The 25,851-nt window shown below is 34.7% G+C and overlaps 1 protein-coding gene across 1 annotated transcript in view; it reads left to right on the top strand.

Moving 5' to 3' along the window:
• Nucleotides 1-10,723: 10,723 nt before the first annotated feature.
• Nucleotides 10,724-25,851, top strand: part of LOC145670633 (nose resistant to fluoxetine protein 6-like) — a 46,996-nt gene continuing 31,868 nt past the window's right edge. The window contains exons 1-3 of the mRNA XM_081739424.1: nt 10,724-10,788; nt 18,104-18,324; nt 23,483-23,568. The gene's annotated coding sequence lies outside the window, so the exon portion shown is untranslated. The remainder of the gene's footprint in view (nt 10,789-18,103; nt 18,325-23,482; nt 23,569-25,851) is intronic.

Raw genomic sequence — 25,851 nt, 5'->3', positions numbered from 1 at the left:
TTTTTGGGTGGAAAGATCCAGTATAATTCAATCAAAATCTTTCTTGTACGCCCTGTATCCTGAGAACTACATATAATATAGCCGAACCCAAGCTATCAGCTAACTCAGTATGATGTGTTTATTCCATACAAAGTACGAAAACTTGATTAAGGGGCCTTTCAAAAGTTTTGTGGCCCTTGATCAAAGATCCAACATATATCAATCAAAAAGGTTCTTGTACGCCCTATATCCTGAGAACTACATATAGTGTAGCCGAACCCAAGCTATCGGTTGACTCAGTATGATGTTTATTCCATAGAAAGTAGGAAAACTTGATTTAGGGGCCATTCAAAAATTTTGTAGGCCTTGATCGAAGATCCAGCATATATCAATCGAAAATGTTCTTGTACGCCCTATATCTTGAGAACTACATATAGTGTAGCCGAACCCAAGCTATCAGTTAACTCAATATGATGTGTTTATTCCATAAAAAGTACGAAAACTTGATTAAGGGGCCATTCAAAAATTTTGTGGCCCTTGATCGAATATCCAGCATATATCAATCAAAAATGTTCTTGTACGCCCTATATCCTGAGAACTACATATAGTGTAGCCGAACCCAAGCTATCAGTTAACTCAGTATGATGCGTTTATTCCATAAAAAGTACGAAAACTTGATTAAGGGGCCATTCAAAAAATTTGTGGCCCTTGATCGAAGATCCAGCATATATCAATCAAAAATGTTCTTGTACGCCCTATATCCTGAGAACTACATAGTGTAGCCGAACCCAAGCTATCAGTTAACTCAGTATGATGTGTTTATTCCATAGAAAATACGAAAACTCGATTTAGGGGCCTTTGAAAAGTTTTGTGGCCCTTGATCGAAGATCCAACATATATCAATCGAAAATGTTCTTGTACGCCCTATATCTTGAGAATTACATACAGTGTAGCCGAACCCAAGTTATCAGTTAACTCAGTATGATGTGTTTATTTCATAAAAAATACGAAAACACGATTTAGGGGCCTTTCAAGAGTTTTGTGGCCCTTGATCGAAGATCCAATATATATCAATCAAACATTTTCTTGTACGCCCTATATCTGAAGAACTGCATATAGTTTTGTCAAACCCAAACTATCACTTAACTCAATATGATGATCTTATTCCGTGGAAAATACGAAAACTCGATTTAGGGGCCGTACAAAAATGTTATGGCTCCTGATTCAAAAAGTACTTATTGGCCAAGATTAGAATCTTTTGAAGCATTTTTTGGATCATTTCTAAAGCCAAGATCGCACTGTTCTGATCATTTTTTTTGATCGTTTCTAAAATTCTTGTTTTTCCATCTCTTACTGGGTTTGCTAAACAGAAGTCAATATTCAAATCGGAACCTGTACTGGCTGTTATTACTTCCAATGTCAATACAAGAATAACCTTATAAACGGAATTATTGTAATTCTTAATTATAAATATAATATAGATTTACCGTATTCTTGGTTCTCGAAAATCAATAATGAAACCGAAAGTTGTAGTAAAGATTTACCACTTTAGTTTTTATTTGACAGATAGGGATAGAGACACGATGTATCTATGGCTCTGAATCTATTGCAAAACAAAAAAAAAACTTTTTCTCGCGATCAGCAAAAGTATCTCCCCACCAAAGTACTCTAATTAAATTACTTGGGATCCAGATAATTTTCAGTTTCTAAATCGCCTGGCCAGATGTAACCCAACTTACACGTAACTTTTCTCGGTACAAATATCAGTTGGTAGTACTGAGTCAGGTCTTCATACAAGTAAAATTGTGAGTAGATGACGCACGAAAGATTTCTCCATTCTGAGATGACTCTCTCAGGTTTAGAGGGTATGTTCCAATGAAAACCATATATTAATCTTGATTTTGCTGTGTATGTAACGTATTATTTTATTATATACTGTAAGTTCAAATAAATAAAAACACTGATCACTCATGAATCAGAAAATACTTGAAAGTAGACAAAATTATCAAATCTACAGCAACTGCTGGAAATAAGTTTATAAATCATTGTCCCCATCGACACACCTTCTCCAATTCTCCTTATTCCAACATTTTTTTCTTTCTAGGGAAGAGAAGATCTTACTTGTCACACTGAGTATGCATTGAAATTGAAACATTTGGTTTAAACCTGGCTGGGATTTAAATTCACGTCCGATGAATAGAAGTTCAGTGCGAAAACCACTTACCTAACACGGTACTGCAGCTTACACTCAAACTATTAGCTACTTAAAATGTTACATGTAAGAATATACACAAGATACTAATGACCGTATAAGGAGACATTCCTTTTGTGATGTACAATGACTTACATGTAACGATGTATGTGACTTATATGTAATGTAGTAATGTCACAATGTCTTACTCGAGATTTCCTTTAACTCCAAAACAAGTTATATAAACCTTCGTCAATGAAGAAAATGTCACAAAACGTTCTTCAAGTTGAGGCTACTTCATCGTTTTTAACGATGGTCCCGATTCACATTACTACTGTTCTTCGTCACCTTAACCTGTAATTTCCAAAGAAGAAAATACGACAGACATTATTTTCGCATTCTTTGAATTATATCAACATTTGTAGAAAGTTCTATTTTTATCTTGCACAACTACTAGTTTATTTTCTTCTCTTTGTATGAGGGATATGCGGCAGATTACTGACGATTATGGGTGAAGCCCATTGGGGGTTAGACTCACTCTGAAGAGCAATGGTGAAATTTTAAGTGTCCTCGATATTTCTTTGTTCGTCTGCCTGTCGTGTTTGGAATAAATCGAAAGAACGTGAGGTGCCTCTGGCGCACAAGACCACGGTTACGACAAAATAAAAAAAGGACAAAGCATGAAACTCGTATGGCAGAGAACTGGGACGAATCCCATCGTGACAATTATTTTTTTCTTTATTCGAAGATATTGTTTACGTATGGTATTTTAAATCTGCTACTTTTCACCATCATTATCATTACTGGAAAGTCGAGACTTCACTATATATATTTTATATTAAAAACTATACTTACAATGTGTTACAGTTTCAAGGACCTAACGTCCTCTTCATCAGACACCAACACTCCAGAGTGTTGGTGTCTGATGAAGAGGACGTTAGGTCCTTGAAACTGTAACACATTGTAAGTATAGTTTTTATTATATTTCATTCTGCTCTGGTCAGAACTGTGTTTTAATTGTTAAGCTACTTATCCAGAGCCATGGAGTTTGTTCATATTTTATATTATATTAATTTTTAGTATTTGATTATTCAATTTAAAGCCGTTTTGTTGATATGAAGATATCTCAAATGGTGAATTGCTTAAAAGATTAAAATTTCTAGTAGTAGTAGTAGTAGTGGTAGAAAAAGTAGTAGACACAAACAATTCCTGGCAAACAATAACATTTGTTTTTGATCAGTCGTAGTTAGGACCCATACTAACGATATGCCTTACGTTTTAATCAATTGTTCGCCAAACACGTTACGTTCCAAGATAGTATGAATCAAGGTTGATACGGCTGACATCATCTTGTAGACGTGTTTTGTAGGTCACAATACTATTGCGAATGCAGTGAAGAAAGTCGTCTCCACACTAAAACCGAAAGAGATAGAATATTTTGAATGTGGTCTTACATTGGATGTATATACATTGCAAATGATAAAAATTTCCTTTAATTACCCAACTGGAATCGAACCCACTACCACGGGGATATTAAATCAATGCTTATCCCACTACTATAACACACCGCTGTTAAGGAGGGGGAAAGGTTGGAGTGAAGTGTCCTCCGAAATTTGCACACGTTTACGATTTCAATGTTGTAAAAGTCTTGTTTCGATTATATCAAAATAGAAAGTGTTATGTCGAAACAATAGCCAAGAGAATTCAAATCTAAATTGTCAAAGTAAATTGTGGAAAATGAATAATGGAAGTAGTATTACTGGATGTTGTTGCAGCATTTAGATATGAGGAAGTTTAAGCATCGAGGAAAAGATTATGTGAAATTATATTTTAAATATTATCTTTTCGGTATTTCATTATATTCTTTTACTAGCCATTAATTTACATTGGACATTGTCAAGTTCAACATTTCATCCAGTTTAATCGATATTGGGGAAATAAAAATCTCTAAACGTTGGCCCGCGAAGCCCCGAAAACTCAATCATACCTTATATATATATATATGATTTGTTTATCACTTTGTTTTGTATGGTAGTTTTGTTTCTGTGAAAGGTAGAAAAAGAAAAGTAATAATGTAAAAAACCTGAAACTCAATCTATCCCATGACGAAAGCGTCGTTGGACCAGCGATGTTCAACTAACGGCCTCTCGGCAAAAAATGTGACGATTCAATGCGGCTCTACTTCCGTTTCGAAAATGTAACCACCAGCCGACCAGATAATCATAGTGCTTCTTTAACTGTGTATATTTGTCGATGAACGTTTGCGATCAGATAAAATGCATTCACCATGTAATTTATTAATATATATAATCGCGGATCCATGATATGATAAAAGCATGTAGACATGAACGGTTAGAGGAATCGTAAATCGTACTTTCTGTTCGTAATATAGACCAGTTTCAAATGGTTAACCGAAACCAAACTGAACCGAAAATGGATCCATTTCATGCTGATCATTAACGTGTTCCTCCAAAGTAAATTATTAAGAGAAAAACATGTGAAATCGTAATTTCGTTCAAAGTAAAATAGCAGATACACAATTACTTAATCTAAAAAGAAATCATTACATATAGATTTGGGCTTTGTATTTCAAAGTATATAAGAATATTCTCAAACAATTCAAACCAGTATTTGTTTCAAAGCAAACGGAACTAATTATGATTTGATTTTTGAAATAAACCGTCACATTCGGTTTAAAACTTAAATCGTACCCAAACCGGTTATCCGCTTAGCCAATATTTTGGAACATTTCTAATGGGTAGACTGTAGACTTTCTATTGTTTATTTGTTGTTTTGAAACCATCGGGAATCTCGAGCAGTTGGATATCATGGTGCGAGCAACATTTAACACCTTTCCACATGATTTTTTCTTTCAGGTAAAAAATAATCAGTATTCAAAATCTTCATATGCAAACTTGAAAATGAATTAAAACTTGAATTTTAGATTTTTCACCTAATTCCGACGAGAAATAAGTACGTACGATATATAGCACACCATGGAGTAAGATAAACTTTCCTAAAAGTGTGTAGGGAATGGATTGTGCCATATATATGTCACTTCATGCAGTATTATCTATATTATACTATATTTCTACTATATCTATCCTATACTCTCAGTTCTTTGGGATCCTAATACTATGCGTCAATTACCTTACATATATGCTTCTTCATTATAAATGTTTGGGAAATAAATTGTCATATTTGTTGCTTTCAGTATAAAACTTTCCTTTTATTGCATTTTTTACAATTTTGTTTATATTTTTGTCATAGGAGCAAGAGAAGTATTTCCTTTTTCTGCTTCTTATTAAACTACTTTTCTATTTCATTGCTTCGTGTTCCACGTTTTCTAGAACCTGGCTGTTTAGGTTTTTGTAAACCATGTGCTACTGATAATGTGAAATCCACCAAATATATTGTTTCTTTCGTACTTCTCTTCCAAAGAAAACAGGCGTTGATGCACACTAAATCAAATAAATGGAACATAATTACACGGAACTCCTTGTTTGATCTAATATTGATTCTATACTACAATAGCATTGAGTTTAAAAGGTCATCACCACCCATATGACTACTGTAAACGCAAATTGAGTATGAGCATGGAATCATTTTCTATGTTTTCTTTTCTCTGAAATACCTTTTTCTCACTTGGAGCCTTGTTCCCTGCGTATGTCTACAATGTATTTACAGTTTTGTTGTCGTACAATGTCACAAGCAGACTTTCAATACCTTCCGCTACAGCCACTTCTTCTTTCATTGAACCCAGTTTTTCTCTCGATTTCAGATTCAGCAAGAACATCCAAATTTGGGATACGATTCGTACGCACTGTGCCTAGGAATAGAATGCCTTCCTTCTTGAGATGCAATTCTAAGGATACACTTCTAAACCAATTTCAAAAAATATTTTATGGTTTATATTTCGAAGTACAAACTGAGTCAACCACATATCAACGTTACTACTATCGCCTAAGTTTGGAGCCGCAGTAGGAACAATATTACTTTGAGCCCCATTAAATATTTCGAAATGATAACTGAAACCTGAAATTCCACTCAGAACAAATGCTTTATAAACCCATTTATGATGTTTCTTTTTGTTATATTGTTTTATCGATGATCTACACTTTATGGGAGTTATTTGCTCGTCCACGGCCAAGAATTCTTTTTGGGAGACATCTCTGAGACGTTCTCGTATCTGTTCAAGAAAAGGCCAAATCTTTTGAAGTATGCCATGGTCAAGTTCTCCTGCAGGAATAAAAGTTGAATTGGCAGTGAAGTGAATAAATCGTTTGAACTCTTCAAACCAATTTCAACTCATCAGCTGATTTACTGTTTCATGACCAAGCCTTCCGTTCCAGTACTGTCTAGTAGCTGCAAGTTGAATACTTGATATGTAGAAAACCACTCAATAAGCAGTATACAAATGATTTTGTTGGCCGAACTTGCGTTGAATATAGCTTTGACTGTTCAACTGCGTAGTGAAGAATCTCATCAGTTAAAATATACTTGAAATGTTCAATAGGCGTCGATAATTGTTTTATTTCTTCAGGTAAGTCCTGAAGTCCTTCACATTTTACATCTACATGAGAATTTTTTGTTTCTAGGTATCCACTTGATGTTTTTCAAATCGCTCGATGACGTAGACCTTCTTTCCTGAGAATTATTTATGAGACAGAGTGAGACATCATGATGATTCTCTCCGGGGCAGGAAAAACAGAATCTTCATCTGAATCCGATAACAAAATATTGGTATTTATGGATCTAGCCTGGGTTCACGTAGGAATCTGACTTTTTTTTTTTAAAAAAAAAGGTTGTTATGTACATAATACGTGTGCAAAATCTCATTCTTGTATGTTGAAAACTGAGGTAGGGAGAAATTCTTGAAAATCTGTAGGTAATCCATTTTTTCATATATGTAAATACACACACACACACACACACACACACACATATATATATATATATATATATATATATATATATATATATATATATAATAAAATGTATTGCGTCATTCCTATTTGGCCTAGAGTCATGGTTTGAACTCCATTTTTTCACTATAGCAAGCCCTTTACAAAGGTAACACTTACATGTCCATATCGTACACCTGAAGTGGAAAATTAGGGAAAAGCCCGGAATTTTTTTGGTATATCAGATCAAAACACTTTGCCACTCTGGCCTAGGCCTGGATTGACGTAGGGATCTGAATGTTTTTCTTAAAATACGTTGTTATGTACATAATACGTGTGCAAAATTTTAATATCGTATCTTGAAAACAAAGGGCGAAAAAATTGTTGAATTTAGGCTTTGTCTATATACACACACACAAACACACACACACACACACACACACACACATATATATATATATATATATATATATATATATATATATATATATATATATATATATATATATATATATATATAATAAAAATTTACTGCGTCATTACTATTTGGTCTAGAGTCATGTTTTGAAAGTGAATTTCTTTAGTATAATAAGGCATTTCCAACGGTACCACTTCATATGTCCGAATCATGTATCCGAATCGGAAAATTGGCAAAGCCCAGAAATTTTTCTGAAAAAATCACTACCTCAAAATACTTGCGCCCCTCGTGCCCGGACCCGGTTTCACGTAGGGATCTCAGAAAAAATTCGCGAAATACTCAAAAGTACACACAATCGGTATGCAAAGTTCCAATCTGATATTGTGTAAAGGAGTGAAGTGTTTTGGAAATTTGCCTTTAAAAAAAATAAAGAAAGTCACGTTCCTCCGCACCCACTTGTCGCCGCCAAATAGACCATCCGATTCGAAAACGCATCTGAGGTGTTGTTTGGTCCATCCGTGACTTGACTAATATAATAATCGGCTTAAGTACCTGTTATAGAACCTAAATAAGCTGTTGAAGACAATAGTACACCATAGTAACGAAAGTTACCAAAAATCCTAAAGGTTTTTGCCGCTCCACCGCTGCAGTGGGCATCTTGTACATGCGCATTATGTACCTGTCTGAAACATATGATCTTGTTTATTAATACGTTTCTCCGTGAGTACTTCAAATGCCTCCAGCGATTGAGAATCCCGTCGGGTGTGAAGTACGCGCTATGCTTATTTTTTTTAGTGGTAAAGGCGTGAAAGCGGCTAAAGTTCATCGCGAAATTAGAGAAATGTATTGGCGGAAACATTGTGACCAATAGCAGGTAACCATGGAAACGTAAAGCGTGTATTCTCCTTCATTTCTTCGTCAACTTTCCTCACAGTCTTCATTGGTAACAGATTAACCACTTCGTTCCTCATCATAAACGTACGTGTGGCTATCTTTAAAACCTCTAACCAATTTACCATCGTTCATACGTTTTTAGCACCAACGAAAGGGGTCACAGAGCGTATTTCACATTCAGCGGGATTCTTAATCGGCTCAGGCTTTTAACTACTCACGTAGTAACGTAAACTCGACCGAATGCTTCCACAATGACATCTGGGCAGTGTTGCCACAGTCCTAGCTCTGAAGTGGGCTGAAAAATAGTACCAAATTGAAACAAAAAGGGCTGAATTTTATACCAGGGTTATACACGGCTCTATAACACGAAACTGAAAGAGATAATTATCTAGAACAACACCCCTCTTCCAAGAGTACAAATCAACGTGTCGATATATATCTATAAAACGCAGAAATTTTCGGATACCTTTATTTTTGTCAATATAGCGTCACTAGTAAACAACTTAGCCCGCTAAGTCAGCAATTATGTCAATGTATTTTTCGTGCTATTATCTGTCGGTGTAGAATCTTTGCAATGACATAAATTACATACTTACTTGAACACACACTGATCTTCTTCAGAATATTCAACACTTGATTCAACGTGTTTGTGTGATATTTTTTTTAAGTATTTGAAGATAATATTTCCACCACACTGCTTCCTTCTAGTCTCCTTCATGCACGGTGCGGAAGCGCCCGTCTCGCGTCATTTTTTCCAGTATAGTTCGAATTCCGAATTTTCCACACAAAGTTCCTAATGTTAAGCGGTGCAACGCCACAGAATGCAAGTTCAACATCATTTTTTTAAGAGTCCAACGCAAAGTATAAGTAACGTGAGATGTAGGAAAATCTTACTGACATTTTAGAAAATGTGACAAGTATTTGTTACATGGTGCTGAATTGGGTAGAATTGTACCAACTCTTTCACAAAAGAGGCTGAAAATGCCAACGTGGTACCAACGGGCCGATGAATGACGAAAAGGGCTGAATTTGGTACAATTGTACCAAGTGTGGCAACACTGCATCTGGGACTTGTGGGAGGCCGACCGAAGCGCTGCAGTGGCCGAATTACAAAACGTTACTTATCTTAGAAGCACGCCTCATATAAAGTGAATTAATATTTTCTTTTCTTTCATTACTTCAAGATAATAAATCATTCTATTCTGGGTTACTGGTATTCATGATTTATTGATAGAATGAATCATTTAATACATAGCATTGTTTGCACTATTTTTCCAGTTCTTCGACTACTTTTTGAACTGTCGTACATTTTACAGTTTAGAATATGTACTAAAAGTAATTTTTAATATTATGTCTTATTACAGTGTACCACTCGTCTACCATATCATTTCCGAAGTCAAATAACCTTTTAGGGGCTATGGATGAAGGACGTCTAGAAGAATGTTTGGAAATAGAACACATCTCTCATAGTAGGACATCTTCTGGACAGTTCTGTTCCGTTTTATTAAACTTTAATGTATTAAAAAATGTAACACATGATACAGAAGTGGAAGAACATCTGGACATTATCCTTAATCGACAAAAAATAAGAGAAATGTTTTCAATATACAAGGTAAACTAACTAACTGTAACTGAAATTTAATTAATAATTAGTCCCTGCTATTTTCTTTTTAACAGTTTTGATTATTTGAAAATTCTGTCAAATGTTACGAACTTTTTCATGACATTAATTGAGTACCTTGTTCTCAGAAGGGAAGATAGTAAAGTGAATGAACGACGTAAGTATATTCCTTTTTGACAGAAACGGCTACACTTACATTGTTATTTCTACCAACAACCTTCCTCTTTGCATATTCGCTATTTTTATAATTCGATAATGCTCACTTGAAAGATTCAAAACCCGTTAAAAGCGATTTAATATATATGAGGAACGTTCTTTCGAAACTCGATACAGCACAAAACATCATTTTTACAGGTATTGCATTTTAATTATTATTGTACAGTACATAATCTTTCATTAAAGAACGTAATTGTAGGTAACACTAGTTAATATCCTGAGACAAGTGCAGACAACGTGAATCTCCTAGAGAATACAAATATTTGTCATAGAATTGCCTACTTAAAAATGCAGGTTTTTTCAAAACTCGATAGAGTACATGAGCAGGAAACAAAGGAATGTGACTGAACCTGAATTTTCTGCTAGTATTATTGTTTTATAGTGTTACACTGTTATATTACTATTGTGATTTTAGTTTTACATCGTCATGATATATTCGTTATTTTATTTTTACTAGTATTTTGTTTTATTGAGTTCGTTTTGTGTACAGGATTACTTTTTACATTGTTACACGAATGAAAAAATAATGGACATTATGGAAAATTTCAAAAAGTAACACCAGAATGTAAGATTACAAAATGTTTACAATAGTTAGCAATGAAGCATACATTTGCGTTGTAGTTAGCAGTCTCTGAGAACATCTTCATAAAATCCTCTTGCTTCTTTCGGCATTTCGAAAAAGTGTAAGAGTTTCTTTACGTCCTTCTTCTCACTGGACACCATGTTCATCTGTAGGCATGAGGATCTCAGCATTTCTTTGTGGTATGTTTTAATTCCAGCTTTGAAAACAGAAACCTTCGCAGATCACCCAATGTAAGTGCACTGCACACTTACACTAACAGTACATACTTCTGTAGGATATGACACGTTGCATCCCTACGTGAAATGGCAACTGTGCTTTCAAAATCTTCAGAGAAGTCTCCTTCAGTGTTTTGATTTGCCAGTTCTCGTTAACTTTGATAACTCCGTGGGATTACAGGATTCGGTAGTATTCACCTATGTGTTGTATCGAGTTCTGAGAAATTGCTGTGCATGAGCTCTATCGAGTTCTGACAAACGCTCATGATTCAGTAAGCTATACACACGACACATATCGAGATTTACCACTGTAGATTTCACAGGTCGATTGGAAGGATAGAAAGAATACCTATCCTATATATACCTGCGTTTCTCAAAATTTGTGCTCTATCGAGTTTTGAAAAAAACGCTCCTATATAAAAGCAAAAAAGTAGCAGATCTGTAACTTCCAATTGCAGTAGAAAGCTTAAGTCATAATGTAACACGCATGTACTGAAGCCTTATCCTTTCTTTGAAAAAAAGAGCTTCTAGCTATATTTTTCTACTTTTACGTGTGGTAATCAGTCTTGCAGTCTGACATGTAGATTTCCATCTTATTTAGTTTGAATAGAGATACAGAAATGTAAACAAAACCTATTCTGGCGATACTAGATGCATATAAAAAACCCGTTTCCCGTAACGTCTTACCGTTTTTTCCTATATATAGAAATCAATATTGGAACCGGAAATTGTAGTTAAGTTCTACCACTTTTAGTTTCAGTGGAGATTTAAAACTGAAGTTGGAATATGTTCTTGATACGCTAAATTGATAGCAGGAAACTCTTTATTGCTATTTATCATCGTTTCGCTCGGTTACCTGTCAACAGACCGACGGATCGACAGACAGATGGTCATGATCATTCTCAAATACTTCGTATACTTATGCGTACCATAGTATGGAAATCTGAGAAAAAGAAATGTATCAATCGGCGATTGCAGATTAATACTGTATACTCTTGCAGTGAACATATTCTTTTACATTGGTGCTATTCGAGAACGCAACTCTGCTCTCTTGCAGAGTAAAGAATGTTGAGAAATTGCACTGACCAAACTAACCTTAATTTTACAATGCGGAAGCTGAGTTGAAAGCGCAGTACGAGAATACACATGATGAACTACTTAAGAACACCTTTAGCGAGTATACAACAAAAATCATATTTAGCCAATATACGTTAAAGTTATATATTAGCAATATTCAGTATGCGTTAGGAAGTTTACCTACCACCTAAGATGCCACTTATCATTTGGCAGGGTTCAAAACAAAGGCAACTATTCTGAATATTTACATAGATTCGCCAAACTTAAGTCCCCTATCACTAATGGCCATTAGCTAATAAATCAATGATTTTGCCACATAACTTAATCTTAAACAGTGTTTTTTTTCCTTTAAGTGTTTTAATGTCATCGATATAATCAAATATTTATAAGTTAACTTGTTAGGTAAATCAACTATATAAAGTAAGAAGAGGAAGGGGTCCAAGTTAGAACCCTGAGGTATTCCAGAGTTTGTTTTATATAGAGCAAGTATAAACAAATAACGAATTCTCAATTTCCTATTATTTAAACACGAGTCTAACCATTTTATTATACGATTTGACAATTAGTACTTGTACATCATATTTATTAATAAATGACGAGGGAGTTTATCAAATTCTTTTTCGAAATCAAAGTAATTAATGTCAGTCTGACCACCAGATTGAATATTAGAAAATAGATTTGTATAAAAGTTACATAATTGGTAATAACTGATTTACCATATATAAACCCATTGTTGATTAGAATCCAACTGATCACAGAGAGTGCTATACAAACAGCGGCATATTTTGTGGGCAACCGAGGCTACCGGTGGTAGCCCTACAAGAGTAATAAAGAATAATTTATAGTTTATTATCTTCTTTTCATGGTTTCTCTATATTTTCACAAACGTGAATACGTATTAAGGCAGCCATTAAAGCTTAGAACGCAATCCCACTCGCCTTCGTAGGCACTGATGATTTGGCAACCTTTGGGTTACCATTGTCTACTGCCAGCAGAGAGAAACGTATAATTGCTTTAGCGCTCACGTAGGTTCCTAAGCGATAGTGGGCTAGCGACTTACGGGCAGGCAAACAAGCAGATTTCCTCTCTGTGAATCGGTTTCCGAAGGCGCAGTGAGTAAATCTAAGTTAAGAACAATGACATAGCAGCCATTTTGGGGCTATCTGAGAATTTCGGGCTATCATTTTGTAGCTCTTTGCGTCGACGAAATGCAAGATTCGTGTTTTACTTTGCGATTCTTGTTATTGTAGTTATAATTACTTATAGATTTTTTGCGACGACTGGTACGGAATAACAACTAACGTACGTAGCAAAACCGACTCTTGAAGGAAGTGACATTGGTAAAAATTAACATTTTACAAATGCAATCTACAAGAAGTTAACTGCGGAAATGTGTGACGGAATTTCACTTACGGTAGAAACACATTAATGGTCTGAAAGCAAAAGTTGAAACAAAACAACCAATCACATGTTATTCATTAATATGTATATTTTTGTATATTATTATTATTATTATTATTATTATTATTATTATTATTATTATTATTATTAATAATAATAATAATAATAATAATAATAAAGTTAAATAGACACGAACTTCACCAATAATCATGAAAGCCGAAATATTTTAAAGTTTCTTCAAGCCCACGTCGGGACGATGGACATTTTCAAAGAAATCGGATCTGTTCCGATAAAATAGGGATGGATGTTAACCCTAACCGTATTCATGACAGATACAACTGAATACATTTTTTAAAAAGAAATAAATTCTACAAAGTTGAAATTGTGACATTCACCGTAACACTGTGGCTAGCTGAAATTATTTCAGTCGTTCTAAAACGTTAGCCAGCAGAACATCGAACGTTCATCTTGGAGATAGTTTTTTTTTAGGCAATGAGTCAGTGATTGCTATTCAGTGGGAATTTTGCCAGAAATTCAACATTCATCGGAATCATAATGTTTCAAGCTGCAATGTCATGAAGTTCCAGGTCTAAGTTCAAGGAAAACTGCTTGCACCCTAAAGAAGACTTCTTTATCAAAATCGTGCACTGTTCGAACTACAGATAATATTGAGGAAGTCCTTTGGAAAGAAAAACATGAGGAGTATTGATGTAATATCTGAAAAAACGCGATAAGTTTGATAAATGTTGTAAGCAAAACTCTTCTGGTTATATTTCAAATAGCGTATAAAAATCACATCTAAAAATAATCGTTCTAGTCACAATTTGAATTTGAAAACCGTCAAAATTTTATTTTGCCTTCCAGAATGCAACATAAAAGAGGTTCTTTTTAAGAACTTGTTAAGGGCATCACTCTGGATAGTCCCTATGTAAAGGGTTCTCTCATGCTCAAAGCTGGATGAATGCGTTTGCATGGTCACCTGAAGTCATCACAAAGAATATATTCTCAAATTTCCAGCACATGAGAGATGGGTGGAGGAAATATTGACACCTGTAATTCCCTTAGCAGATATAAGATAATCTGCTTAACCATGAAAAAAAAAAAAAAGAAATTAAAACTAGAATTGGGTTTCATAAGAAATTTGACACAATTGAACCCAAAAAAATATTTAGATAATTAATTTTAATCTTCTTTTACAGAAATCAATATCCTCCTCCCACGTGAGTTCATATTTTATAGTCGTCTTGCCCCTTTGACGACTTCCCCTGGTTATGGCCTTTAGAACTCAATTTTCTCTGCCATCCCCTTACCAGAGGATCTCCTATCATCAGATAAAAATTAAATGAAGACTGGGAAAGAGTGTTCACAGCCTCTCCTGAACCCGGCCAAGCGGCACATCTGAAAGAGAGATAAGCAAATATACAATGGTACTCACCTCTGCCTCCAGGAACATGGACATCTAAAAGATCACCACTCCAAGATAGACTTAGATAAACACATCTTCCCACGAGAATGATTATGTACGTAAGGCGAAAGGACCGGTGGTTAACTAAGAACTAACTGTTTATCCCTTGAGCTTCAGTATTTACTTCCGCTGGTTGTCTCTCAAAAGTCGTAGAGACTCTCTCTACCTTCATTGTTTTTGGGGTTGTTGACCTTTTCCCCTTTGTGATGTGCCACCCGCATTGAGCCGGCGACATTTTTACAAATTTGTAAATAATTCAAAATTTACATACTGTCACTCCATTTTCTGTATCTGTACGTACACTTAGCGTTTATCCACACAACCCCGGTATGTCTTTTATACCAAACAATTATTACAATTTTATTAAATCACGATTTTCTATCTTGTTTACCAGTCGTGGAAATCCGTTAGGAATCTCCAAGCAGACGTTTTGTGTCTCTGGTGTTTAGTTCACTCTAGTGGCAGGTTCTAAAATTACTTCTTTGCAGGCGGGAAATGGTGGACCTGTCTGCTTCTGTTTTTCCTTTTACATTTTTTTTTAATTTGACTATGAAATGTTTACATACAACAAATAATAATCACAACTATAATAAAGTATATGAGTAATTTACTTATTTTTGTAAGTCCTTGGAGTTGTCATCTTTTTCGAGGTTAGATAAAGAAAAAAAATCCCTCTCAGGAAGTGAGTCGTCTGCTTCTCCATCGCCCAGACATACCACTCGACACCCTCCAGGGGTGGCTGAGAAAAATCTTTTCGAGTGAATTGGAAGCATGTGAGAAACAAAATACGATGCAGGGTCGCGTAAGACATTTTTCTTAACTGGTATCGGAATTTCCAAGAACATTTTAATATTAAATATTACTTATTAATAATATACTCTTTAAATCTGGTACTCCTGACATAAATGCTATGTTTTCTTTCTTTTTTTCGGTCAGGCTCGCTTACCAGACTAACGGTTTTCCTCAGAGGTGTGAAAATACAGGTCAGATTGGATTTTTCACACTTATTGTCACAAAAATTTAGCATTAAAGTGTGTACCCGCAAACAACAGAGTTGAGTTTGGAAGTAACAATAGTTGCTAGTCAATGCTTCTAACTTCATATCATTTCTCCAATTTCTGTTCCTTATAGAATATACGTTATAAACCTGCTTCCTTTTGGACATGCCCCTTACTTTAGGTTAGCTACTATGTTAGCTCAAAGGTTATTGAACTCTTGGCTTCTCGAATTTTCCTGTTGTATGATGTGAAAGTTGAAATTTTGTGAAGATGAGTGCTTCTTAGACAGAGATTTTTTTTTCTGTTATACGTTTAAACTCTAATATGAATATCATTTTTGAATATAAATACATCCATTTATACCTATTTATATCTGAATAAATCCTAATATAATTAAAATTATTACTTAATTTGGCTTTCAAATATATATATATGTATTGCAACAACAAAGCAATTTTTGCCTAATTATTTACATTAAAATTTAACAATGAAATATTGTTAAAACCGACGGCCTCATTCAAATTTGTAACATTCAAAGTTAATTAAAATTATAAATTAGACAACAATAAGATCCCACTTTGCATTAAGTCCGCTGGCAAAACTACAAAATATTACATTCCTTGAACAGTGCACAATTTACATTTTACAGATTATTAAAATATAATTATTCACTAATACACGTTATTGTGATAAGCCTCACAACAGCATCCTCAAACCTTCGCTGAGATTACAAACAAAAGATCTCCTCCAGTTCCTTACCAGAGGGTAGCGTTCCCAAAACTGATGCAACGTTCCCTCTTTGTACTGCCCTGCTGATGCGTTGCAGTAGAAACGAGGTTGCTCTAGCATCTCCTGACGATAAACGAATGCGATGACCAACTTCTTTTATAAAGTTAAGGCCTTCGGGACCCCATGAACCACCCGATTCGACAGCTATAGCGACAAAATGATATTTGTCGAGTAAATTGCTATATTAATTATAGCTTTTAAATTATATTCATACAAACCAAAGTATTCATAAATAGAATTGGCTTTTAAATTATATTAAATTATATATGTAAATTACTATATTTACATTTTGATATGCAAAACAGTTGGTGGGGCTGGCAGCTTACAAACTTTAGTATCCTAAATCAGATAACCAGGGATAGCAGTAGTGAGAGCGTGAATGATTGGAGAGCATGTGTGCCACTCTTAGGTGTATGTATCGACGTAAGAGGAAGACAGCAACAATAAATACAGTTTGCAATTTAATTTATGTATATTTTTATACATACAATATATAAATAAACATACTATTTCAATAGAATAAACTACCATTTATTATTGCCAAAAGCGACATACTTTTTAATGTCTTAAAAATATTTTACATTAGTTCTGAACCTTAGGAAGAATACCCAGTACTTTCAGTTTTAACCTTTTTCTTCATTTTACGCTCATTATCTATCAACGTTTGGAGGTGCAATTGATGCATTTTGTCCAGCCCCGTTTCTTGATGTTACAATCATTTGCTCTCGCTTTAGAAGGAGTGTCCATTGCTGTTGGTCTTAGTGCGATTTCTTCATATTACAGATATTAGCTCTCAACTTAAGAAAGAACGATAAATGCTTTTAGTATTAGCCTTATTTCATTTCACAGTTATTACAGTTATTTTTGAATCGACGTTAGCCTTCTAAGATTGAGTACCATCTTCTGTTTTAACTCTCCACTCAAACAGTATCAGGTAAAAAAAATATCCACTTCCGATTTTAACGTTGATCTCTAGTGCAACAATGTAGTAAATAGTTAGAACCATTTTCTGCAATCAAGTAAACGACCTAAAATATATATATATATTCCATCTCTCATCTAGCGTTTGTACTAAAACCGGAAGTAGTAGAAATCTACGGCTTCTGGTTTCAATATTAATTGGCGAAATATCATTCATACAAACCAAAGTATTCACCTGGCATAAAACTGCCATTGCTACTCGTTCTTAGTTATACAAATGAAAATCTTTACTTCCATGCCTAGTAACCGATCACAAAATAGTATTCATAATGTACCTGGAGAAATATCGTTAACACTTTTCCATGAATTTCATATTACTAGCTAGATTTTTAATGACAATCTAAAGGGTATTCATTTGTCATTCTTTGCAGATACCTAAGAGAGAAAAGAAGAAATATTTATTCAATGATCGCCGTGTTTTCTGGTTTATTTGCATTCCCTCAACCTGGACGTCTTCTGCTCTACGGAAATCTATAGTCCAGAAGTTGCAAAATACTTTGAATTATCAACGTATTGAGGCAGAGGTCGATGTCCAAGAAGTAACGTGTGTGTCGAAACAGAGTTTGAAGAATGATGTTTCTTTGACTGCTAAGTATGTAAAAAATTAAGCCTTATTTACTAGTGGTAGGTTCACTAAACGTTAAGTGTGCATAGTTGTATCAGTAAACATTTGGAGTGGCTATTAACTAAGTTTTGATAACTGTGCGCAGCGGAGGGAAACAAATGCTGATCGATATTTCACTAATTGTAGGTAATACTCCTGTCCTATTCCAGTATTCATAGAAAACTTTTATTTTGTTTTTAGTTTTATTATTTTACGATTAAATTGGAGACGAGAGGTTCATCCGTGCGAAGCAAGAAGATTATGAAGATAATGAACAGAATGCTAGAGTGGGAAGAACCGGGAGAACTTGGAGAAAACTCACGAACAGATGTTTGCCCTATACAAAATCCACTTGATGAGACTCGGATCGATCCACAGATCCCATACGCTAAAGATGACTGTCATACTGCTGAAGCATCGCAGCCCCGTTCCTGAAAAAAGTGTAATATTATTCACAGAAGTCAATTTCTGATTATTATACCTTCAACCAGTGGTGCTATTCACCCAGTCCGCACTGCTTTGCTAGAACTGGTTGTTAAAATATTTCGAGTTTGCAGAACCGTTTGTAGTACAAAGACATATGGTAAATGCACACATGCATGACCTAACCAAGAGCGAAAGAAAGAAGCAAAACATATTTAGTGAAAACACTTCTGTATTTTCCCGCTTATTTGTATTGTTGTGGAAACAAAAGAACTATCAATTGTTTCAATTCAATAGGCAGACAGAAATTTGAATGGCCAGATAGAAATTTGAATGTGAATTCCAGGATTTTGTCCGGGATACTGGAATCTGTGAGTGTAATGAATGTGATACGTATCTATGTGATCGTCCATTTATTACGTAACGCGGCAAAGGGATGGAGGGAGTTCGACACGGCGTTGCGAAATATAACACGAGGGAAAAGGAGGTTAACGTCTTCGTTACGTTACGTAACGTGCTTTTTTCTATAATCTTTGATTTTATTATCAATTTTATATGAAATCGTTTAAAGAAATATTTTTATTCAGTTCTTTTCATTTTTCAAATAGATATTTATATTGTTTGGAAAATTGAGACTATACAGCCTGTATAAATTTAATCATACAGAAGTGATTTGAAGACGCTACTAGGCACCAGCATGACTGGTGATGAACTCTGCGTGTATTACAATACAATAAAGCTCGGTTTTGTGCCTATCGCCGCAATGCATTTACGGTACACGCTTTTCTGGAGTTAGTTGTTAGCGATCGTAACTACCGCTTGAAAACGCCCTCAGGTTCCCACTCGTATCACTATTTCAGAGAATAGATCTAAAACTTTTGATTTGAATCATTACCAACTCTATTCTTCCAAGGGATTTCGCATGTAAAACAGAAGAAACTCTTTTTCGTGAAATCATATTTTCGGCGACAGAACAATCCAAGCAAATTACGAATTCGTCGCATATTCATCTTATACTGAATTTTTTAGCTTTAGATTTAAATTTCCCCAGAGAAATCGAGTTTATTCGCATTCTGGCACTGATTTAGGACAAGAAGAATTTGAAAAGGGGTAAACTGAAGTCCAAAGACTTGGGAAAGCTTGTTCACAAACGAGATGTCCCTGCTCCTTCACGTGCGCAGCCACGTCGAATCTGTGATCTACGGGGAAGAGAACTTCTTTATATCGTCGATACCGGTAAACTTCAAATACAGGAAGCATCCTGGATTCCAGAAAAAGAGGTAAATGCCAATTCTCTAGATTCTGTTACACCCGCATCTTCTTGCAGCACTTTCTCCTTGCCAATCATCAGTGGCCTAAGAAGTTGAGTGTGATCTCCTTGGGAAAACCACAGTGGAATTTCGAAGAATTAAGACAGGGTTAATTAAACAACCTCATGGGGTTAAAATATTATTACGGTACTACCATTTTCTAATACTTTAATTTGTTAGCGAAAAACACAACGAATATATTGAAAATACAAGTATTTTGTAATGAAAAAGTTGTGCCATTAATTATTTTTATTGTGATAACCTCCAAAATAAGCAAAATTGGTGAGGAAATAAAAATCAAAAAGCGTTACGTAACAAATGAGAAGGGTTCAGTCTTCCATTAAGAAGTGTGACAAGGGAGAGGCGTTCCATAATATGTGAACGGCTCCTAATGGCTATTACGTGTGCTACCTATCTGCAATACGTTTTTGAATGACTCCAATACCTCCATTAGTTCTCGAGATAAGTACCTTTGAAACAATATGTACAAAAGAAATTTGGTTTTTCATCAATATCTCGATCGATTGCTTGTCATTACCAATACTCTCGTTCCTCAAAATATGGCACTTACCTGGTGGGACACCCTATAAAGTGTGGAAGATAACAAGACCGGAAAACTTTGGGAGGTGACTTCATATATGAAATGAAAGGAAAAATTACTGATACACTTGGGTCGAAAAACGTCTGCATTCAGACTTATGAACCACCAAATATTCGCGTAAACTTTGAATCCCTTAAATATTTTATGCTGTTGTAAACTATGAATCTGCTAAATATTTATATACTGGTGCAAACTGCGAATCAATTAAATACCTACACTGATACAAACTCTGAATTCGCTAAACATATCCATACTGATACAAACTGTGCATTGAATAATGTACTATTGCTTGTTATACGTGTGCTAATTTTGCATGTGTTCCTTGTTTATCACGAATTAGTGACAGTCAAACGAAGAAGTATGTTAACGAAGTAAGGCAGAAAATATGCTTAAGCCCCTAAAGGATTTCATCAAACAACACGAAGTTACTTACTACCATTGGTGTATTGGATATTACGTAAATTTCATTCCCTAGATTTCATGCAATATAAATAAAGAAAAGCGTAAAAAATCCGGAAAATGTGTCAGAAACAGAGAGAAAGTTTGAAGGCCTGCAACTTCATGATATTTAATGTAAATTTATAAGATAACTTAAGTTTGTTTTTACTTTTCTAAATCTATGAATGTAAAATACTCTTAAAAAAATAAGAAAGACGAACTCTTCACTCTACCCTTTTTACTCTCTACACGAACTCTCTTTGAAAGACTACCATGATAATTTCGTAGGATATGCCTGGTACGTTCAGTACACAAAGAAACCAAAAGCACGCTTGGGCATTTTGGACATAAATTTGAATGTCTGTCTGAAGCTCATTTCAGAGTTTAGACGATTCATATATAGATATTGTAAATTATTCTTATGTAAAAAGAATGTAAAAGAGCTCATTCTCTCAGGCCTTACTACAAACTAACCAATTTCCTCAAATGTTACTGTGGGTATCTTTGTACATTTTTAAACAAGATTTCCCTAAGCTCGAAGTCTCATAAAAGATTCGAACACTTTGTATGTGCATCATTGTGAGTTACCTTCACTTGTTTTCTTAACTTTTAGGTCAAATATCGAAAAAACATGTGTTTAATTACTTTAAAATGAGAAGTCAAAACACCAAATTTCATGTCTTAACGGGTTCGAGATGTGATCCACTTTATATCACAATCTTAACCACTTCTTTCTCTTCCTTTCTAAATCAAATAAGAGAAAACATGAAAATTCGTGTTTAGTTATTTTAAAATAAAGGTACAACAACAAATGTTGTATATTTAACCTTAAAGATTTGCAAGATACGAACATGTTATTAATATAATAATACCAAATAAAATTTATTCTCCTTCCTGGAGCAGAGGTGGATCAGTGTTAGAGCGTTTTGGGTACTTCGTTTAATCCCAGTTTGCGCCAAATTAACTTTGTAGTGGACAAACACCGTGTCTGTGTGTTTTCTCGGGGTTCTTCCGTTTCCTTCCACTCTCTTCATTCCACCATTTCATTCATTTCTTACCATCATCGTCTTTTTATCCTAGCCAGTATAAGCAAGGGACATAAAACATGAAGATGTTGTCTCATTTTTTCTTCACGTTGAATTTACAAAAAATATTTCTTGTTGGTATCTTACGCTTTGAATACGGTTATCAGGGTGGAATAGACTTTGCTTATGTTAGACTGTTAGTTACTCGATCAGTCAATCAGTAATTTTCTATATAAATAAAAATGTAACGATGAGAAAAACGCTCGCGAGCTTCCTCCAGACTGCTACACTGATTTTGACGATTTTTTTAAATATATATATGAGCAGACCCTGACTTAACTTAGGAATTAATTATATTTTCGGCAAATGGTAAAAAGAGTCTGAACATAAAAATAATCGTAAACATCCGACTTTAATGTACTATCCATAGTTCTTGGGGTCGTTCAGATACATAGTGGCATTCTTGATGTCGTTGAAGTCAATCTGCAGGCCCCGTTACCTTGAATTTGAGAGTTCAGTCAACGAAGGGGTTGACATGTAAGGATATTTTTAGTTTTCTTGAATACTGATGCGAGTAGTGACTGCCTGCTGCCGTTTAAGTGTAAATTCATCACCCACATTTATCCTGCGAGTGGAAGGGATTCAAATACTACTATTTACAGCCCTATCTTTTGCGGGTGAAGAGTGCAGCTGGCCTTTTATATGGAAACGTAATCACAATTTTTAAAGGTAGAAAGGAAAATAAGATACTTCAGTAACAAATATTGAAAAACTTTAAATACGGTGTTCCCAAATATTTTTTCAGCGATGAGGAACGCATTGACACGCGGTACACATTGAGGAATTACACATATTCAAGACGTTCCCTCCTGGTAACATTGAAAATCGCCCTCCTATGTCCTACAAACGCACATAATGGATTTCCATTGCTAATGCACTTTTAACCACTTTTGTCATTGAGCATACCAGACAGCCTGCTCCTAACAGCTGTATATTGCACTGTTAAATCAAGATTCTCATTTTAAGATCACCTCTGGTGCTTGGGGTCCCGGGTTCGATCCCAGCCCCCGCCAAGTGAACTTTGTGGTGGACAAACACCGTGCTCGTGGGTTTTCTCGGGGTTCTCCCGTTTCCTCCCACTTTCTTCATTCCACCATTTCACTCATCTCTCATTATCACCGTCTCCTTTAGCCTAACCGGCATAACCGTGGGACGTAAAACTCAAAGATTTCATTTCATTTTTTCTCATTTTAAGAGTATAAGAAATGTTATATGTATGCCATATTCATATTGTGTTTAATTGTGTGGTTGAAATACTAATTTGTAAATATCAATTGTTTCCTCTACAGTTTTATTCTAGGTGTATATGGCGCTCTAATTACGTGTGCAACTTGTTACGATGTTTTCTATAAAAAGAACAGCTGCAAGGATAAAGGTAATTTAACATATTTATAAAAATAATTTTAGAATTACCCGTAGTTTTGTTATTAATTTTTGGTCCAATTTATTATTTTTTTATACTTCAATGCCTAAATTATTTCATTGAGCCGCGGCGATGTAATAAAATGAACTGAATATTTAGAGTTTCAAATTATGCTCTTTATAATTAAGATAAATCTTATGAAACGATAAGTCCGTCTATATATGTTTACAGGTATTACAACAAAAGCGAGAAACAGTTATCTGGAATCGTTTCAGCATTACAAGACTAAACTTTATTTCCCCATTAAATCTTGTATTCGAATCGAAATGATATAAATTAGCCATTTACGATTTTAACGTCGATCATCAAAAAAAAAAAAAAAAAAAAAAAAAAAAAAAAAAAAAAAAAAACGATAGTAGATAGGGAGAAGCGTACATTGAGAAAAACAATCGTATGTGGCGCACGTAAAATCATGTTACATTTGTAAATCCTGTAGTTTTTGGACTTAACGTACAACAAAAGTAAACGGATGTTTTATAATACTTTCTGTCTATGTGTTCCATCTGTAAGTACTTCTGTATGAAACAATATAGGTGGTCAGGATCTCACATACAAATGGATGTATACAACATACAGCTGACGAAGGTATCATACATATATGCATCTGGTATTCGGAAAACTGTTAGATATCAGACATCCTGCAACGGCATGATGTAACACCTAAGGGCTGTGCCTATGTAGCATACGGATAACGTATGATCCGTATTGATTTCTGTAGTAAGCAAGAGGATTCTGTATATTTGTACAATATACCGCTATCCGGAGAACGGATTTTTCTCAGTGAACTTTGCTGGAATCTAAATAGCGTCCCAAAAGTAATTTTTAGCTCCACTCTTATCTTTCTACCAAAACCGGATGTCAAACCTGCACTACCACTGACACTTTCATTATTAGTTTCCATTGAGCTAAAGCTGAAAATGATAGGTAAAGTGTTTTTATAATGTGCTCAACACTTCATCTCAAACTTTATTCTTAGTAGTGGGTAGTTGCATGTTTTGCAAACAACTTCATTACAAAATTTAATAATAGAAATTTTAGCCCAATAATTTATGAAGTTTCGTACATAAATACCCTTGATTATAAATTTGTAATTAATATATTAGGTAACATATAGAACGTTAGATATTTAATCATAAAGAACTTATTACCTAAAACTACACTACACATAATTACATTTCTATTCTATCCCATAATGAAACCAAACTAGCGCATAACACTATTTCGTGATATATACATCTCTTATTATCTAAAAAAAAAAAATCTAATACTAGCTTATTAACAATTATAGTATACTTGTTACCATGCTTATGACTTCGAATTAGGTTTATTTCTTTCTATGTTTAAATATTCTCAAATAGACATTTTTTGCAATTATCAAATTTAGTTTCTTTTGATACTACTTATTTGATTATTTCTTTTACTTTTTTCTTTTCTTTATCATCTACTTCAAAGGAATATATTATTGATCTTAAAATTGATTTTAGCTATCAAATATTCTTATTACTTTATACCGGTCAACGTTAAAACACACTTGGTTGATTTAAGCCACTTCCGGCTTAAAAAATGGATTATGGAGAGAAGATAGTTGCTATTCTTAGAATGCTAAATCGATTCTTTTAAAAAAATGCTCGCTATTGTTTATCGTATTGTATGTAGGTCCATCAGTATTGAATCGAAAAGAAGCAGTTCGTTTCTATGACTTTAGGGTTTGATAAAATGTAAAAGGACCACAAAGGAAATGAAATATATTCTTGGAACGTTTAATCGGTTGTAGGTAACCATTCTTCGGTATGGATTACGATTTTAGACCTATAATGATTTACTTTAAAACTCGATATGGTTGAGAGCTCCTTTGTTGGTAAGCGGTTAGCGTACGCGCTTTTAATATGGGGGATCCGGGTTCGATTCCTTGCGGGAGCTCATGTGGTTCGAATTAAACGTTAGTCAGTAGGTCCATATTTCTTATAGCCTCGCTGCTGAAAGGGATCTTAAACTCAAAATCAACTTAACTCAAGTCAATATCATTGATTTCCACCACACTCTTTGCATGGATCACCTCCATCAGGGAGCTTCATTCTTAACTTTTGAAGTGAGTTGATTTTGAGTTTAACGTCCCTTTCAAAAGCGAGGCTTTACCACATGAGCTCCTGTTGGGAATCGAACCCGGGTCTCTCAGGCCAAAGGCGCGTACGCTAACCGCTTAACCACGAAGAAGCTCATTGCTAACTTTTGTCC

Source organism: Thermobia domestica, chromosome 14 (genome assembly GCF_964235325.1).
Source record: "Thermobia domestica chromosome 14, izTheDome1.hap1.1, whole genome shotgun sequence".
Taxonomy (NCBI): Eukaryota; Metazoa; Arthropoda; class Insecta; order Zygentoma; family Lepismatidae; genus Thermobia; species Thermobia domestica.
Note: the sequence above shows the minus strand (reverse complement) of the source record. Positions and strands in the feature narration are given on the sequence as shown.